This window comes from Lynx canadensis, chromosome E1, assembly GCF_007474595.2.
Source record: "Lynx canadensis isolate LIC74 chromosome E1, mLynCan4.pri.v2, whole genome shotgun sequence".
Classification (NCBI taxonomy): domain Eukaryota; kingdom Metazoa; phylum Chordata; class Mammalia; order Carnivora; family Felidae; genus Lynx; species Lynx canadensis.
In genome coordinates, this window is record NC_044316.2 from 56723035 (window position 1) to 56742027 (window position 18993).

The 18993-nt window shown below is 51.5% G+C and overlaps 1 protein-coding gene across 2 annotated transcripts in view; it reads left to right on the forward strand.

The window, feature by feature from the left end:
- TNRC6C (trinucleotide repeat containing adaptor 6C) overlaps positions 1–18993 on the forward strand; it is a 100098-nt gene that overhangs the window by 12414 nt on the left and 68691 nt on the right. The window contains exon 3 of one of the 2 annotated variants that reach the window (XM_030295726.1): positions 8146–8472. The exons of the other annotated variant lie outside the window; for it this stretch is intronic. The gene's annotated coding sequence lies outside the window, so the exon portion shown is untranslated. The remainder of the gene's footprint in view (positions 1–8145; positions 8473–18993) is intronic. 2 annotated transcript variants of the gene reach the window in all.

Sequence of the window (18993 nt, forward strand, 5' to 3'; positions counted from 1 at the left end):
GAAGGTCTTGGTAGTATGACTTGGGCAGTAAGGTGGGAACGCCTTGGTGCCCTGGGTGCCCTGTGCTCTCATGCTCCCGGTTCTGTTGAGCCCCTGGTGAGGAGCGGAAGGTGGACGGCGGTGGGAACCTAACCTCCCAAGGGGGGCCCCGCAGAATTTCTAGAGTGGAGCAAGGAGGGGGCTGCTGCCGTGGGCACTGGCTGCGGTGTTGCCTCCCTTGCCTGTGAAGGCGACGTCGGCAGGGTCTTGATCAAGGTCGCCTGCTTGTGGAGTTTAAATGGCAGTGAAAGAGCGTATCGAGACCCCGCGAACTTGTAACCGAAGGAGCCTTTCCCTGGAGAGCTTCTCCCTGGAACTGGAGGCTGCAGCCGGAACAGGAACACCGCGGAGCAGCCTTCCGTCAGGCCGCCCCACGTGCTCCCCCAGCCATCGGTGGATGGATTCCAGAACCCTTGCAAAGCCTGCGCCTGCCTCTCCAGCCTCAGGCCCAGAAGTCCTCCCTTCGGGCACCGAGCCCCAGTCACCCTGGCCTCGTGTCAGTCCTTGAGAGCACAGAAGCTCCCTCTCCGGTCAGGACCTTTCCCTGCGCCGTGCCGGCCGGTAGGTGTGAGCCCGCAGACCCCACGTTCCCCGCAGACCCCACACCCGCACACCGGCTCAGGCGCGCACGTTTTACCCGGCCACCAGTTTTCCAGGCCCGGCCTGACTGTCACTGCCTCACAGGAGTTAGATCCTTTGTCCCACTGTTACTCGTATCGGGCTTCCCACGACTTGTGTATCTGTGGAATCGTTACAATCTCTTACTAGGTTATAAACTACAAGGACGGGAACTGTGTGTATTTTCCACGGTATACCCAGTATACTCATTAAATTGTCCCAAGTAAATAAATATGGAGAGGGTACGTGAGGGTAAGACACAGTCTGTGGGGTAAAAAGAATGCTGGGCAGAGAAAGTGAACTGTGATTTGACCCCTTACTCCCCGCACCACCTGCCCCCTGCTGCCGTGCATCTCACAGTGTAGCGTTTTCTGTCCTTCTTGCCCTGCCACGGTGTCCGCTCCACCGGTGGGAGTCTGCCCTTTCTCTTCTCTGGCGTTCCCCCAGTGCCTGGAACGGTGGCTGGCTCTGGAGGGGCTTACCCACACGTGTGAGTGAAAGGTCGGCCAGTGTCTCCGTGACCTGCAAGCCCCGCGTCACACACCGAGAGGGAGCTGGGTGGTGTCCGGGTTTGAAGAGTATTGCAGAAGTTTGAACAGCCCTCCTGTCCCGAAGGGTCGGCCTGAACTCCCCACCCGTACTGCAGCTGGCTGTCTTGGGAAAGAAGTAGCAGGAACTTAGAACCCGTTTGGACCCCGTTGTGACAGTGCCCTCTGAAAACTGCCACTGAAGGCAGAAAACTGTTTCTTGGAAAGAAGATTGTTCTAAAGAAGCCCAACTTTCTGAGAGGATGGTTTCCTATCTGCCTTTTCCCCAGCAGGTGTCGCCGTCATTTAAAAGAAAAGGGGAAAGTTTATTAGGGCGAGGAAAGCTCAGGGAGAGAGTTGGACAGACCAAAATTACTTGGCTGCTGTCTTCATGTTCTCTAAATCAGTGACTTGTCGACAGTCCCTAAATCAGGCTAAGATTCCCATCGCCTGGCTGGGTTCTGCTGCTGTGTTGGAACAGTGATGTGTGGAGTAGACTCGTGCGTGAGCCTCTGTCATCGAGGGATAACCTTAGAGGCAGGTGAGTTTGAGAAAAGCAGTGTCGTGATACCCTACCCACTCTCTGGGTGGCGAGAGATGGAGAAGTTCGTATCTGAAGAGGGTGGATGGCTGGTCAGAAAATGCCCGTTTGATTCATCGATATCGTAAGAACAGATCCAAAGGGGAAATAGTCTGTATTCAGATATGTTAGAATTGCTGTTTTATATTCAAAAACAGTTACCGATTGGTAGCATTCGTTCTTTGTACTTGTTCGAAACCAGGGACTGACAGCATTCGCTTATTACATCACACTGCTTCGTTTCTGCAGCATGAATTCCTTTTCCTGGAAATATTTTGAAGAAAAATAGCCCCGAATTTGTCCTTTGATCTTTCTGGAAAGATACTAACAGTGTAGTTAGTGGCAGAGCTGTGGCTGGCTGTCAGAGATTAGAATTCTCCTCTCGAGGATGCTGGTGTCATCTTGGTTATTAGCTCACCTGGGCCCTGGGGGTCTGTGCGGGTGAGGGTGAACACGGTGACTTCTCAGGTTCCCGTCACCTTGGGTTCTTTGCTTCTGAGCCCTTGCCAGTTGTCTCCATCAGGTTTCTTTGCTTTATTTTTTTCATATTTATATATCTTGAGAGAGAGAGTGGGGGAGGGGCAGAGGGAGAGAGAGAGTCCCAAGCAGGCTCCACACTGTCAGCATAGAGCCTCATGTGAGGTTTGAACTCACAACCCCTAAGATCATGACGGGAGCCGAAATCAAGAGTCGGGTGCTTAACTGACCGAGCCACCTAGGCGCCCCTCCGTCAGGTTTTGAGTTCACGCACGTTTTCTTCCATTTCCATCCTTTGAAGAGGCTGGATGACAGACAGAAGTACTGTAACGATTCAGCAATGCTGTGCATGATTCTGTGCTCATCCTAAGTGTGCTCTTATTTTTTTTTTTTTTTACGTTTATTTATTTTTTGAGAGACATAGAGAGATCACAGGTTGGGGAGGGGGCAGAGAGAGAGGGAGACACAGAATCCAAAGCAGCTCCAGGCTCTGAGCCATCAGCATAGAGCCCGACGCGGGGCTCGAACCCATAGACCGCGAGACCATGACCTGGGCAGAAGTCGGACGCTTAACCAACTGAGCCCCCCAGGCGCCCCCTAAGTGTGCTCTTCATCCCCTTCACCTATTTCTCCCCAACCCCCCACCCTCATCCCCTCTGGGAGCCACCGGTTTGTTCTCTGTATTTAAGAGTCTGTCTCTGATTGTTTTGTTTCTTAAATTCCACATATGAGTGAAGTCATACGGTGTTTGTCTTTCTCTGACTTCTTTCATTTAGCATTATACCCCTAGATCCACCCATGTTGTCACAGACAGTAAGATCTCATTGTGTTCTGTGGCCGAGTGCTATTCCTCTGCGTGTGTGTGTGTGCGCGCGCGCGCGCGTGTGTGTGTGCGCGTGTGTTCGTACCACATCATCTTTACCCATTCGCTTACCAGTGGACCCTGGGGCTGCTTCCGAATCTTGGCTATTGTAAATAACGCTGCAGTCAGCGCAGCATTCGCGTATCTTTTCAAGTTAATGTTTTCTTTTCTTTGGGCAGATGCCCAGTGGAATTAGCGGATCCTAGGGTGGTTCTGTCTTTCATTTCTCGAGGATGCCCTGTACTCTTTTCCACAGTGGTTGCACAGCTCGCATTGTCACCATCGATGCACGAGGGGTCCCAGTAGGCTTTGTTTTTTAGAGCAGTTTTGGGTTTATGGAAAGATTGAGCAGAAAGTACAGAGAGTTCCCATAATGCTCCCTCCGCCCACCCCAGCACATCCTCAGTTTCTGCTGTGAGGAACGTCCGCCTCGGTGTGGGGCCTTCGTTGCAGTCTGTGAGCCAGCGTCGATGCGTTACTGGCGACTGAAGTCTGCAGTTTCCATTTGAGTGTTGGACGCTTCGAGTGGAATTAGGCAAGTGCATAATGGCACGTGTCCACGATGACCGTGTCATCCTGTCCCCTGCCCTGCAAGTCCCCTGTGCTCCGCCTCCTTGTCCCTCCCGCCCTCCTCAGGCCCTTGTCGCCCGCAGGTATTTTACTGTCGCCATAGTTCTGCCTTTTGCAGAATGTCACCTAGTAGGCATCCTATAGTGCGAAGCCTTTTCAGACCGGCTTCTTTTACTTGGCAATTTGTGTGTATGATTCTCTTCGAGGTTTGGTAACTCATTTCTTTTTTTTTTTTTTTTAAGTTTATTTCTTTTGAGAGAAAGAGAGCTTGCGCGCGCGTGAGAGTGTGAGCGGGGAGGGGCAGAGGGAGGGAGAGAGAGAGAGAGAGAGAGAGAGAGAGAGAGAATCCCAAGCAGGCTCCCATGTTGTCACTGCAGAACCCTACGTCTCATCCCAAGAACCAGGAGACCGTGGAGACCATGATCTAAGCAGAAATCAAGAGGCAAACTCTTAACTGAGTGAGACAACCAGGCACCCCATAGCTCATTTCCTTTAAATGCTAATTTTCCATTGTGTGGTTGTACCAGTTCCCTCATCCATCACCTATTGAAGGACATCTGGGTTGCTCCCCGTTTGGGGCAATTAGGAATGAAACTGCTCTAAACACTCCTGTGAATGTTTGTGTAGATAGAAGTTTTCCTCCTCTCGTTGGGGTAAATACTTAGGAACTTCTGCTGTTTTCATTGGCTAAAGGCCCATGTCAGAAAAAAATACGTGTGAAGGCCCCTATGTTTAAAAATCAACCTATAATAGGTTTTATAGGTTTCTTTTCAAAAAAGGAAAGACAGAATGGATATTCATCTCCTGTGCCTTTGTGAATAATCTTCAGATCTAAATAATTATAAAAACATTCCATGTCTGTACCAAGGCCAGGGAACTAACTAGGAGCAAAGAGGGGCCGGGCATCAGTAGAGACATTCAGTGGACTCTGAAGCAACAGTCCTCACAAGAGTAAAACCTTAGAGAGTCAGCTGGTCTAAACTTTTCATTTCCGGGTGAGGAAACTGAGCTCCAGGGATAGTAAACTTCTTGAGCAGGATCACACACACTATCGGGTAGCTGGCCTGAAATCCAGGGCTTTGGCGTCCCAGTTTGGCATTTTTTCCGTTGCATGGTCTTTATATTCTGAATATTCTTTATATTCTGCGATTTCTACGTTGCTTTTTAACTTCAGAGTGTGTGTTCAAGAAAAACAGTCAAGTCCTTTAGTGTTTGTTGAGCACTTCCTGTGTGTCAGGCACCGTGCTGACATCAGATGCGGGGAGACAGGCCCAATAGTAAGCAGTCTAGAGGCGCCTGGGCGGCTCAGTCGGCTATGCACCTGACTTGATTTTGACTCAAGTCGTGATCTCACCGTTCATGCGATCGAGCCCCACATCGGGCTCCACGCGGACGGTGCGGAAGCCTGCTTGGGATTCTCTCTCTCTCTCTCTCTCTCTCTCTCTCTGCCCCTCCCCTCTCTAAATACATGTATGTATACGTACATACTTATTTACTTAAAGAAACAGACAAGCTCTTGTAGTGTCCACACGAGTCCTCCAGGCTCTGGTCAGGGCAATAGGAACGGAAACAGGCAGATGAGCTTGATGGGCACTTTGAAGGAACATTTAAGATAAACTATGAATGTCAAGGTTTGGTGGTTGCCTCATGGTAGGTTGGGGTGGATTAAGGGAAGAACCAAGGGCGGAGCCCAGGTTTCCAGCACAGAGCCACAGGCCAAGAGCGTGATTGCAAAACTCCGAAGAAAAGTGAGTGAGGAAGCTGATGAATACTGGAAGCATGCTGAGTTTGAAGTGCCTGTAAGACCGCCAGGTGTAGATCTCTGGAAGTCACAGGAGGCTCAGATGGTGAGCACAGGGCTGGTGGGCGCACACGGGATGACCCACGATGAGTGTCTGAGCAGAGAGAGTCTGCAACAAAACCTTAAGGAAGGGCAGAAGAAGAAGCCCCCAGAGGGGAGCAGGAAGGAGTGGCCCAAGAGGCCAGCAGGAATCCAAGCGAGGACTTTGAGAGCCATGGAGGCCGAGGAGGAGGGTGTCTTCGGGTGGCCAAAGCGACCATCGCTGCAGAAGACAATGGAGAGGTGGAGAAGACAGCTCAGAACGTGGCATTGGATGTTAGCATCAAGGAAGTGCTGAATGATCGTCACTTCCGCAAAGTAGAGGGCAAGATGGGCTGGGGAAGGGCCAGCGGTGGGTGAGGAGGCAGCACGAGGAGGCTCCGACAGGCCCTCCGAGAAGTTTGGACAGAAGGGGAGGCAACAAATGGGGAGGTGGGATTGGGGCCGAGGAGGGTGGTGGTGGTCGCCGTCTTTGACAGTGGTGGAGATTTGGGACGAGGAGGAGTTCGTTGCAGAGAGCGGCCACACACACGATCCCTGGGCAGCTTAGAAGTTGCACATGTGCTTTCCTCCACTCTCCACACAAACCCAAGTGGCTAGATCTCTTCTCTTGCGTACTTGTGTTTACGAAACAAAGAATCAATCAGAGGCTCACTCTTAAGCTTCGGGCCTTTGTGTTTGCTCTGGAGGGTGTCCGGGGCTTAAGACCCAAAGCACACGAAGTCCCCGAGATGGGATCCGCCGGAGGGCAGCATCTTGCAGTTGTCTCTCCAAAACCATTCGTTGTGGGATGCGCCAGTATTCACGTACCAAGAAGGAAAAAACACTGCCAGTTGACTGACCTGTCATCAACAGTAAGACACATCCCAGTGTAAATGCTTTTCACATCTGAAGAGATTTAAGTCTTAAAATTGGTGAAATACAGTATTTGCCTCAGGTGGGAGCATCAGAAGCATGAGACAGAGAACAGTGTGATGCTCGTGTGTTTGTAGTGGCAGAAACTTGAAGGTTTTGCCTCACGGCTTTTATTTCTTCTGGAAAGTAAAGTCCGACTTCATCATCCGCTCCAGAGTGCAAGGTCTTTTTTTTTTTTTTTTAATTTTTTTTTTTTTTTCAACGTTTATTCACTTTTGGGACAGAGAGAGACAGAGCATGAACGGGGGAGGGGCAGAGAGAGAGGGAGACACAGAATCGGAAACAGGCTCCAGGCTCCGAGCCATCGGCCCAGAGCCCGACGCGGGGCTCGAACTCACGGACCGCGAGATCGTGACCTGGCTGAAGTCGGACGCCCTAACCGACTGCGCCACCCAGGCGCCCCGAGTGCAAGGTCTTTGAGTGAGTCATTGACAGCAGTGGGGCCAGGCAGACCCAGGAAATTGTAAGACGGCCGGGGAGCACTGAGGGTGTCCTCAGTTAGGGATGTAAACTCGTAATGACACCAGACTACCTGGCTGTGATCTGAGTCAGGAGTGGAGAGTGGACAGTGGCTTCATCTAGGATTAAGGGTTTGCTGGGCAGCACGACCGAAAAACAGTGGACCGAGGCCTTGTGGACGCAGACGGTGCAGACGGCACAGGGCGCCGGGCGCACCCGTGGGAAGCCCCCTCCCCCCCCCCCCCCCCCCCCCCCGCTTAAGATATACACCAAACTAGGTATAAACGCGTTTTGCACAAAGACATTTACAAATTAAGTAGAAAAAAATTTTTTTTTTTTTTTTTTTCAAATAACAAGGTAAATGTAATGTCTCGGATATTAGCGTTTCAGGTTCAAGATGGGAATGACTTTTGAGGCTCAGATTCTTTGCATTTGATGCGTCTGTGCTCCCTTAGGAGTGCAGGTGACTACGCAGATCTCCTTTGCATTTGGCCTGCTGGTTACTGTCAGGGTCACCACTCCGCTCCGCTCTCCCGCTCCTTGTTTCTGTTGAAATTACTGTGGAGCTTCTGTTTGTGCAACACCCAGATGGCATTTTGGCTTCCACTTAATTCAAATGCATCATTTGCACGTTAGTCCACTTGCATTCTTTTCAAGTAAATCTTTAACGGAGTGCAGTCAGTGCTATTGATAGCTCCACCAATGCTTCAATTATTCGGATAACGCAGGATGCGTGGGGGTGGGGGTGGGGGTGGGGGTGGGGGGTGGTCATCAGAATTAAAACAAAAATCCCTTAATTTTGAAAAAAACGCCAAGAGCAGCGGTTCTCAAAGAGTGGTCCCGGGACCACCAGCATCGGATCAGAGTCGCGCGGAACCTTGTCAGAAATGCAAAGTCCCCCTCCTCGCTCCACCCTGCTGAGTTCCCTGGAAGGGGCGTGGGGGGCAGGGCTGGGGCCTTCATCGGCCCTGCGTGGAGTCTGACGAAGCCGAGGTGTGAGCCGCTGCTCCGGCCTAACGGGATCGCCCACGTCACAGACGAGGCGCCCGGGGCCCAAAGCCTCTGCTGCTCCGAATTTCGGTTAGTCTGTGAGAAAACCGGGTCTCGCGCCTGACACCCTGGACTTCGGTCCAGTTCCGTTTCCCGGGCGCGACGTCGACCCTTTCCTTCTCGGTTTTTGCTTTGTCTTCCGTGGTTTGGGTTGGGGCTTCAGGAGGGCTACTAAAGTTCTGGGTTCTTTCCGTTTTGTCCCTTGCAGTGCCAGAACCTCCCAAGACCTGCTCGAGCCAGCCCCAGCCTGCCGGTACCGCCGCCAGCGTTTGCACCAGCGCCCTGCCGAGCGGCGGCAATGGCAAACGTGCGTCCGCCAGCAGCCAGCAGCCGGCTGCGCCCCGTTACCTGCCTCGCGAGGTGCCTCCACGCTTCCGCCAGCAAGAACAGAAGCAGCTGTTAAAGAGAGGCCAGCCGTTGCCTGCCGGGGCTCTGGCCAGCGTGAGCCCGACCCAGGGTGCTGGGCCCGCAGGCGTAAGCCCTCCTCCCCTCCCTGGAGCCGGAGCGCAGCAGCACCCCAGTAAGCTCCAAGCAGGTAAAATACTCAGAGGGAGGCATTCCTTTCACCTGACCACGGTGCGCCATTTCAGCCTTGCTGCCCGCTCGTCAGAGAGACGTAGTTTGGTCCCCGTTCGCGGTGTACGTGTAACAGCGTGAGCCAGCCAGCTAGCCAGATGCGTTTGTGTCGGACCTTAAAGTTGGGTTCTGTTTTCGCCTTCTTCTCCATATGGTTCCTCATGTGTCTTGAGATGGCATTAGCTCCGTCAGCCAAGTTCGTTTCTCCCCAGAAGCCAAAGGTCTGCACGTGAGTCCTCGTAAGTCTGTGACCGCAGGTGCGGAGAAGGCCGCGGGGAGGGTCCTTCAGTAACCCTTCCTGCCCGGCCACCAGGCTGCCCGGGGTGGGCCCGCTCTGTCGGGGGTGAGGCTCTCGAACTCGTTCAGACACTTTGAGCCAAAGCTGTCAGACCTCGGGCTCGGCCCCCGCGGCGTCCAGGGTCCCGCTCCTTGCCGGCGTCCTTGCCTGCAGTTGGACGCCGGCTTTCTCTTGGCTCCGAGAGCAAGTGCCACTCGTCCGTTGGCTCTCCAGCCTTCAGACTGCTGACAGCTCTCATCGCCTCTCTCTCCTCGTCCCGCCTTCTTGACCTTACTGATGGACTCAGACTTAAAACACTTCTTTACTGACGTTTTAGAAATTTTCGGAAGAGAGCAAAGTACATGTGCTCAACGGCCACATTTCTCGTTATTTTCTTGAATCTTTCCGCTTCCAATGATTTAACGGTTGGCACTCGTTCTAGCATGGAAACCATATTTGCTGATGGCAGTGAAATTCACGTCTGTAATTAGAGAAGCAAGGAGGCTTCTTGTGCTAGATTGGAATTTAAAAGAAACATGTCACAAGTTATATTAATGTTTTCTTTCGTGTGCTGCCTTTTAACATGGAGAATAATTCCAACATGGCTTAAAAGTATCTCTAGGAGTATTTCACAAAACTCTGACTTTGTGATACATTTGAAACAAATCTTTTTAGACCACTTTGCCACGTCCCTTCAAATAGTCCCGACTCTTACCTGCTAAATTCCCGGGAGAGGGGATGTAGGTCAGTGATTGTCAGCAAAAAGCAAGGAGGAAAAGAAATGATCAAATATAGTCGTTGGCCAGGAATATGGTCCCGTCTGCTTCGCCGCAAGCAATTATATAATCGAGCACCGTTCCTTTCTACGCTGAAGGGTGGTCCTCTGGACAGTCTTAACACACACAGGGAGCGTGTGGCTGTCCCTAAACAGCTTGGTGTATCAGCTGAAGATGCTTAGTTTGAGAACCTGGACAAGAAGTGTAACACCTGCTCTCTTCAGGGCTTGTCCTGCTGTCACAGGATTCGTTGGAAGTATTGCGTCCGGGTACTCTTCAAGTGCCGTTGGTGCAAAAGCTGCCTGCCGCTGGTATCTCCTTGGCTTACTTGCCTCTGCAAATACCCTTCTCCAGAAAGCTATTTCCAGTTTATTATGCTTTAGGAAAAAAGAGAAGACTCAATAAATCCGCATTTTCTGTAAAACCGCTCAGAACATGGAATCAGTCTGTACTCTGTCAGTAAGCTAAGAAATGGCAGCCTTATGGCTCCTGAGCAGAGGTCTTCCTTTTACACCGAGCGCATCTCTTTCCCGCCAGTTGCTGGTCCTGTAGCCAGACGATCCTTTCTGACTGGTTCGGGTCCCCTCAAAACCTGTCCTGCTCCCCCAGCTCCTGCTGCTCAGGGTCTGGCTTTCCCGGGCTGCCACAGCCCTTCCCGTCTTGTCCAGTCCGCGCTGCCCCTCCTAGTCCGCGTGGCCGCTTCCCACCCTAACCAGCCCTGCGTCCGCCAGAGCGCCTCTCGTCTCTTCCCTCCTTCCTTCCTGCCTGCCCAGGCCGCTGCCGCCCCGCCCCCACGAAGCCCCTTCCCTCCCCCCACTCTCTCTGTTCCTCGTCTGCACGCACAGCCTCCCCTTCTGGCACACGGTGCAGCCCACATTGTTTGCTGGCTAATTGTAAGAGTCTCACCTCTCTATCAAATTGAAAGTACCCTCTAAAGAAACTTCTTGAACATGTGGGTGGCTCAGTCGGTAAAGTGTCCGACTTCAGCTCAAGTCATGATCCCACGGTTCATGAGTTTGAGCCCCACATTGGGCTCTGCACTGACAGCACAGAGCCCGCTTGGGATTCTCTCTCTGTCTCTCTCTCTCTCTCTCTCTCTCTCTCTCAAAATATATAAACTTAAAAAAATTTTTCTTTTTAAAAGAAAGCTTCTCACTTTCCTTTGGATGGAAAGAGCTCTGCACCAGGGGGAAGGCCTGGCAGCTGGCATGGGTCATACCCCCAGCTAGGACTTCATTCCCCCCTAAAATCAGAAGTCTGAGACTCTCGGGACCTCTAGTTGCTAAGGTCCCTTCCCTTTAATCTCTGACTCAAACACTGGCTCCAGAGCGCTTGCTTGATTTTGTCAGCAGAGGCACCGCGGGCACCGTGCTCCGTGTTGCTCAGGCACCAGCACAGGGATTGGCCAGGAAGCAGCAGCAGCACGGTCAGGACACAGGCTTGCAGGCCCCGGGCCTGATGACGTTTCCAGACCTGTGACCTCCTGTGTGACCTCGACCAAGCCGCTTTCACTGCCTGTTCGAGCCCTCACCTGTGACATGGGGGGACCCCTACTTCACAGGACTCTGAGGGTGAGATATTTGCTTCACGTGCGGCACAGGGCCTTGTGTACAGTAAGTGCTCCATAAGTGCAGCAAATATGTGCCCATCTTTGAAACGCTATGATGGGGCAGCAGTCGTTTTTTAAACTCACAAAATCTTTAAATGAGTAAGTTCTACAACAGCACAAGAAAGCTCTCTCGTCCCTCTGTGACCTGCGTACATTTTGAAATTTTAGCCGACCTTCCTAGAGATGAAGCGTTCTGTAAACTTTTCTTTTCCGTGGTGCGTATTATGCACTGAATTCATATCCAGGTGAAATCCAGAAGAGTGGCCACGTTTTCTTGGTGCATTTGAAACTTTCCTAGATACTGCTTCAAGTAAAAGTTCGTGTAACTTCTATTTTAAGTAACACGTAGATCGTCGTCGTGTTTCGTTCTGGGTAAGCAGGTTTCCACTCCGCAGCCACACCTGCGTGAAAATGAAAAACGCGGTTTCACTCATTATTCCATTCCTCCAACTGTAAGTTAAGTTAAAACATAAAGAAGGTTCGGTCAGGGAACTAAGATTGAATTACCCAAGCAGGGAGTGGGTACGTGACTTATCCTTCAGATTTTTTTTTTTTTTAATTTTTTTTTTTTTCAACGTTTATTTATTTTTGCGACAGAGAGAGACAGAGCATGAACGGGGGAGGGGCAGAGAGAGAGGGAGACACAGAATCGGAAACAGGCTCCAGGCTCTGAGCCATCAGCCCAGAGCCTGACGTGGGGCTCGAACTCACGGACCGCGAGATCGCGACCTGGCTGAAGTCGGACGCTTAACCGACTGCGCCACCCAGGCGCCCCTATCCTTCAGATTTTAAGAGCAGACCGTTTCTCATGAAAAGAAAAGTGGAAAGGGGTTATTTCAGCCCAGCACGTTAATTTTCAGCCCAGCACAAAAATTAATACACACATACCAGGTGTATCAGTATGTGGACCCTTCTTCCCCCAAAAGGTTTCGTGTGGGGGCACCCGGGTGACTCAGCCGGTTAAGCGTCCAACTCTTGATCTCGGCTCAGGATATGATCTCATGGTCGTGGGATCGAGCCCCGTGTCGGGCTCTGTGTTGACAGTGCAGAGTATGCTTAGGATTCTCTCTCCCTCTCTCTTACCTGTCCCCTGTTTGCATGCGTGCATGTGCACACACGATCCCTCTCTCTCTCCCCCTCTCAAAATAGATAAAAAAGAAAAAAAAAGGTTTAGTGTGATTGGCAAAGATTAGAGAAGGTTATATATCCCTGGAAGGGATTGGTGGACTTTGAATCACCTTTATCATAGCTCTTAGGTTTAAACAGTCACACGGTGCAAACCTGCCAGAATTCATGAGCATCCTGGTTGCCTCCCATCTGAGTGCTGCCTCCTCCATGGGGAGGGGACTGTTGCAGTCCTCGCTGGAGTAAGGGACAGTGATCGCATCCATCCGGTACACAGAAAGCATTTACAGATACCAGTGAGCGGTGGAGGTGGAGACATGGGAGCGTTTTTGAAGAGTTGAAAGCCGAAGTCACACTTGCTTTAGCCCAGCGAGCGTAGATACATTTTCTCTACTGGTGTAGAAGGCGCTGGTAGCATATGGAGAGAGACCCAGCCTGACAGTGATTTTTTAATTCATTCGTGTCCTTTATGTTGCACATGCTTCTGAAGAGGATATGTCAGTAGATGAGTCCAGCTCTTAAGTTTCATTATGATTCACCTTGTAATTTACATTAATCTGTCACACTTGTTCATATGGAAAAATCGCAATGCCAGTTTTTGCCGTATTTTGACAAACCGATACACTGGCTTCATCCTTTTTCACTGTCTCTTTTGTTCCTCCATCCGAATGTTTAGGCAGCAGTCCCACACGGCCGTTTGTATGCCTCTGACAAGGGAGAAGAGGCTGACCTTCCAGAGTTTCTTCTAGCGTTAAGTCATCGAGCAAAACACGTATTGAATGCCTACTAAGTATAGGGAGGCCCAGGTGGGGTGGGGTGCCCAGTCGGAGATGACGGCGGGGTGTCACATGCGCAATAACCCAGACTGAGGATGGGCGCCCGCCAAGGAAGGCTTTCTGATGGAGGCGACACAAGCTGAGTTTTGGATTCGTCGGGAAGGCGATAGAGCAGCCTGCGTGCGGGGAGGGCCTCGTTGGGTAATGAAGGTGGTTCCGCGTGGGGGGGGGGGGGCAGCGTGCCGGGGTCAGCAAGAGGAGACAGGGCTGGAAAGGTGACTGCCAGGGAGTATAGCAATAAACTAGCAAACTTACTGTGATGACCCAGTCCCATCAAATCCACATTCAGAGCTATCCCAGCACATTACTTTTCGAACTTGATAGACTAATTCGGAAGTTCATCTAGGAGAGTAAACGTACATAAATAGAAAAGCCAAGAAATTCTTTTTTTTTTTTGATGTTTTCATTTCTTTTCGAGAGAGAGAGAAGAGAGGGGTAGACAGAGAGAGAGAGAGAGAGAGAGAGAGAGAGAGAGAGAGGATCTGAAGCAGGCTCTGTGCTGACAGCAGAGAGCCCGATGCAGGGCTCGAACTCACAAACCATGAGTTCATGACCTGAGCCCAAGTTGGACGCTTAACCGACTGAGCCATCCAGGTGCCCCCAAGAACATTTTTTAAAAGAATAATGAGCCACCCAGTAGAGCTAATGATGCCCTAGTAATTGATTACAACTGTGTGTGACGGGGCAAGACAAAACAAACGAACAGAGGCGATGCAGTGGAGAGACTGCGGACAGACACGTGCATGCGTGGAGACCGAGGTGAGCATGACGTGGCCTTACAGACTCCTGGGAAACGGTGGCCCCGGTCAACGGAGCGCTAGAAAGCCACACGCAAAACGCACGGGAGAACTGTCAGAGGCGACACAGGAGAATATTTCCACATCGTGGCCTGAAGGTTTCTCTCAAGCAAGAAGCCGTGCAAAGAAAGGCCGACAAAGTTGTGTATAAAAAAGTTACAGATTTTTGTACGAACCCGTAAATAAAACCTGAGAGGAAATACCAAGCATTCCCATAAATCAACGAGGAAAAAAACCAGTTCGGTAGGAGAGTGGGCAGAGATTATTGGCCGGCAGATCATAAAGCTACTACAAGTGAGTCCTAAGCATTGAGAGATGTTACGTGTGGCTACGGGAAACATAAATGAAGATGAAAACAACAGGGCTACATCGTTCTTCACGTACCAAGTTGCCAGAACTTGAAAATCTATTGTAGTCACTGTGGCACCGGTGATTGCGGGAGCGCTCACTGTTTGCCGGATCCAAGTGCTTTACACGTATTAACTTGTTTATTAGTCTTCGCAGCGAGACTCCGGAACCACCACACCCGGCAGGTGGAAGTGTGGGAAGGGGCAGTGGGCAACTGGCTGCAGGTAGGGATGTGAACTGGTGCGGCCTCTGGGGAGGGCAGCTGGGGAGAACTGATAAACACGCTAGGTGGTCCTGTCCCCTGACCCAGCGGTTCTAACTAGGAATACATCTGTTCGCCCGCCCCGTCTCTGTTGGCTCGGCGCTCATCGGCTGCCCAGTGGCCCCATGTGGTGGTCGGTGAGCGGCAGTCAGGAGGCAGTACGGACAAAGACCCCTTGGAGCAGTTACACGTGTAGGGGACATTATGAACCTTCCAGAGGCAGACGCCGTGCTTTGCCACGTGGAGATAAAGAATGACCTGTGTTCGAGAACCAGCCGAGCTTTTGCTGGGTCTCCCTCCAGTCCTCCGTCGTGGGCGGTTTCCACAGAGAGATACGAGTTGCCGGGCTGGAGAGGGGCTCCTGCAAAACGAGACGAGACGGAGAAGCCAGGGTTCCCCAGCCTTGGTTCCGGGTTCCCTAGTTAAACAGCATTTGTCCTGAAATAAAACATTGGCCTTCTAAAAAAAATAATGGGGGGGGGGGGAATGGATTTTTTAATTCATGTATTAATTTGGAGGGGAGCTCATTTAGCCAATTGGCAAAAGTTGTAACTGGTAAGATGAGTGGTAGTAGATAAATGCAGTGATTCACACCATCCAGGTTCCAGAAAGATGTCATTTTGTCATGTGGTTTTCTAGGCAGACTATGTTTTTGCAGTCTGCCACATAACTGTAGCTCGAGACACTTGAGAGCTTGAAAAAAAAGTCTTTTTCATTGTGCTAAAGGCAGAACAATGTATTGTTTTGGTGGCTGCTTTGTACATTTATAAACAGAGGCTTTGATTAATATGCAGTAGGGTAGTGTTTGCTACTTAGATCTTTTTTAGATAGAGGCAGGAAAGTAATTAAGAAGCTGGACCCTTGCCAGTTTACATATGGGACTCGTTTAGAATATTATCGCCAGTGTTGGTATGCCAAATGTTTCAGGGTTGTTTAGAGAAAGCGGGAAGGAGGAAGGAACGGAAAACAAAGGCACTATGAAAGAACAGCGTTTATTTGCACGCAGCCAGTAGGCGCTAGGCCTTATTCTTCTGGCTGCCTTTCAAAACAACAGAAGAGGGGCCCCGGTGGTGCGCCCCGTAGCCGGTCCTCAAGTGCAAACGTTGGGTGACAATCGAAAGAATTTAAAGAGGAAGGAAGATCGGTTTAGTGTCAGCTGCAATTAGATAATCAGAGCTTTCAAATCCCTCGGTGGGTGCCTCCCCCCTCGTGGCAGGGGATGAATCGGGTACCTCCCGGCGCGGAAAGGGCATCGCCGGCCCCCGGCCCCGCGGGCGCCCGCAGGTTGCCCGGCCGCAGGCCTGCGCGGGAGGGTCCCGGCGGCGCGCGGCCGACATGGTGGAGCCGCGCGCCCCCGCCGGCTCGCGAGGCAGCGTCTCCGGGCCCGGGCGGGCCGCGCCTGCAGGTACCCCACCCCCGGCGGCGCTCGGCGCGAGCGAGCGGGGAGAGCGGGGAGGCGGAGGCGAGCGGGGCGGCTCTGCGCCCGGGGCCCCGAGTGGATAAAATGGCGTCGTGGCCACCCGCTGCGCCACCTCGGCCGTGGCCGTGCTGCGGGGGCGGGGGCGGGGGCCGAGGGCTCCCGCGGCTCTCTCCCCAGCGCTGCCGGCTCCCTCCCCCAAGCTGCTGAGCGCCCAGCGGCCTGCCCTGGGTCCTGCTGCGCCATAGGTCCCTAACCTGCCCCCAAGCCATTTCTTTGCAGAAAGCACAGGCCCAAAAGCTGAGTGTTGTGGACACTTGGACTGTTGTTCTCAGTAAACCTTTTACTCTGTTCTGCATTTCATAATTCCTTGTATTTGTGGAAATTGACAGATGAAGTGTTTAGAGTTGTGCCCCGAGATGGAATTGTCGATTCAGAGCGCTTTCTCCACGACATCCTGGCGCACGGGAAAGGCGGTGGGAGGGGAGGCGGCTCTGGTTGTCAAAAGTTGAGCGCGGTTGTTCCGTTCATCCCGCTCCTGGAAGGACGAGTGGCAGGCGCCGTGTGTTATCAGTCAGCATTAGGAAACATTTTCAGCTATGGAGAGCGTTCGGAATTCCTTTCTACAATGTATGGTTTGCTGTTTGATCGTTTCAGTCCCGGGGACTTTGGGGGTGAAGAACGAGCAGCGGGCTGTTTGTCGGTGGCTCAGTGCTAGTGCTGATTAAGCGTTCTGCACGTTGCTGGGTGAACCGTGTGGGCGCTTCCCTATCTGATGAATTTGATCCCTCATTAGGATGTTGCTTACTCCAGCTGCTGGAAGTTCTGAGTTAAATTCTTGAAGATCTTATGTGTGTATGGTAACATTTTGGAATTTAAAAAAAAAAGGAGGCTTTTCTCTTTAAATCATGCTATTGTGTAACCCGTTTTAATTTAATCACTTAAGGCAGTTATGTTACTTAGATATTTATAGAGACACCTATTTTTAGAATGTTAACGGCAGAAGAAAAGAGATTTTAACGTGATAGACAATCTTCATTCGATTTTTCTTTTTACAGCCCTTTTGGGGGAACTAGTTTGATAGAATGGTAGAGTGAGAGGGGCACTAGATGCAGGGTTCAGTTCAGCCCTTACTGCTTGTTAGCCGAAACAGCTTTTCCAAGTGTGAGCTCTCTGAAACAGAGGTTTCTCCATCTCTGAGCTGGACATTATTTGTTAAGGTTCAGTTAATTCAGTGTGTGTGGAGATGCTTGCAATTTCAAAGTGCTATGTGCTGTCTTATGGCTGTGACAACTCTGTACTCTCTCTCAGACTTATGATCGCAGGCACGTTAGCCTTCCAGAGCCCCTGGGCGACGCAGGAGAGTCTAGAATACCTGTAAGAGAATACAGTCTCGCTTCGCTTCACAGCTCTCATTCATTTCAAAATCCTGCTCCTAGGAAGTCAGTCGCTTCACAAATTCTTCTTTGCATAATTCTCTCTGTGAACTTTGGTTTATGAGAAGCATGTTATTCAAATATTGTTGAAGTCAGAAAGTTTTCTTAGGAAGAATGGTGTGCCTTCAACATAAAGAGAATGACGGCCTTTTTACATTTTCATTTTTGGAATAAATTATCAGAATATGTCGTGGGGGCACCTGGGTGGCTCAGTCGGTTGAGCAGTGGACTCTTGATTTCGGCTCAGGTCATGATCCCAGGGTTGTGGGATGGGGCCGCACGTAGGGCTCCGTGCTGAGCATGGAACCAGCTTAAGATTCTCTCTCTCCCTCCTCCTCTAACCCCACCCCCCGCTTGTGCACACACTTTCTCTCTCTCTGTCTCTCTCTAAAAAACTGAAAGAGAAAAAGAGTGCGTGGCAGCAGTGCTGGAGGTGGCAGGCTAGTGATAAAGACCGTGGCCGTGGTGACGGCAGGAGGACAGCGAGGGGAGACACAGTTAGGGATCCCTGGGACAGAGCTGCTCAAACTGTGCTCCTCAGAGGCCCACAGATTTCAGAGGCATCCGCGTGGGGAAGGGACAGCGGCGAGTGAGTCTGGCCTGATTTTCCAAAGTGGCTCAGGGCGTCACACCTCGTGTGTTGGCGATGTCAGCTCTCCTGCTTGTGTCTGGGTGCTTGTGCTGTCTTTAGCGCTGCGCTAAGAAGGCTGCGGTGAGTGGTGTTTTCAAAACAAGTCTTTAGTTGAAAACCGTAACCGTGGTGTTAAAATCGTAACTTTTTGCTTTTTAGTTTTTGAGACCTTTCGGGCTTCTGAACACGTTTTTATGTTCGAACTGTTGGTGTTTTTTAACATTGAAGCAATAGGACATGATTCTCCTCGTAAAATTTCTTGAGCAGGGGGGAAAAAATGAGGAAACAGGATACAAGTGGAATAAGGAAAATAAGGGAAAAGTAGCGAAGGAATGGAGCCTGTGTGTCCTGTGCCTGCCTCTGTCACGGCACAAGGTCCTCTTCTTGAAGACACCGGGTCCGTTCACCTGAGGAGTCCCTGTAAGCCCATCAGGTGGGCCTGGGAAGCAGGTGTGCTCAGCTAGACGTGTCTGTCTAAGGGAGCAGTGGCTGAGGACACTGTGATGGGGGTTGCATGCGGACAGGTGTGATACGGGGCCCTGCCCTATACAGAGAGACGTTTGAAAGAACGCTCCCGGGATGGGGCGCCTGGGTGGCTCAGCCGGTTAAGCGTCTGACTTTGGCTCGGGTCACGATCTCGCAGTTCGTGGGTTCGAGCCCCGCGTCGGGCTCTGTGCTGACCACTGGGAGCCTGGAGCCTGCTGCAGATTCTGCGTCTCCCTCCCTCTCTGCTCCTCCCCTGCTCACACTGTGTCTTTCTGTCTCTCTCAAAAACAAATAAACGTTAAAAAAAATCTTTCAGGGGCACCTGGGTGGCTCAGTCTGTTAACCTTCGGACTTGGGCTCAGGTCATGATCTCATGGTTCGTGAGTTCAAGCCCCGTGTTGGGCCTGTGGTGACAGCTCAGAGCCTGGAGCCTGCTTCGGATTCTGTGTCTCCCTCTCTCTCTGCCCCTCCCCAGCTCTT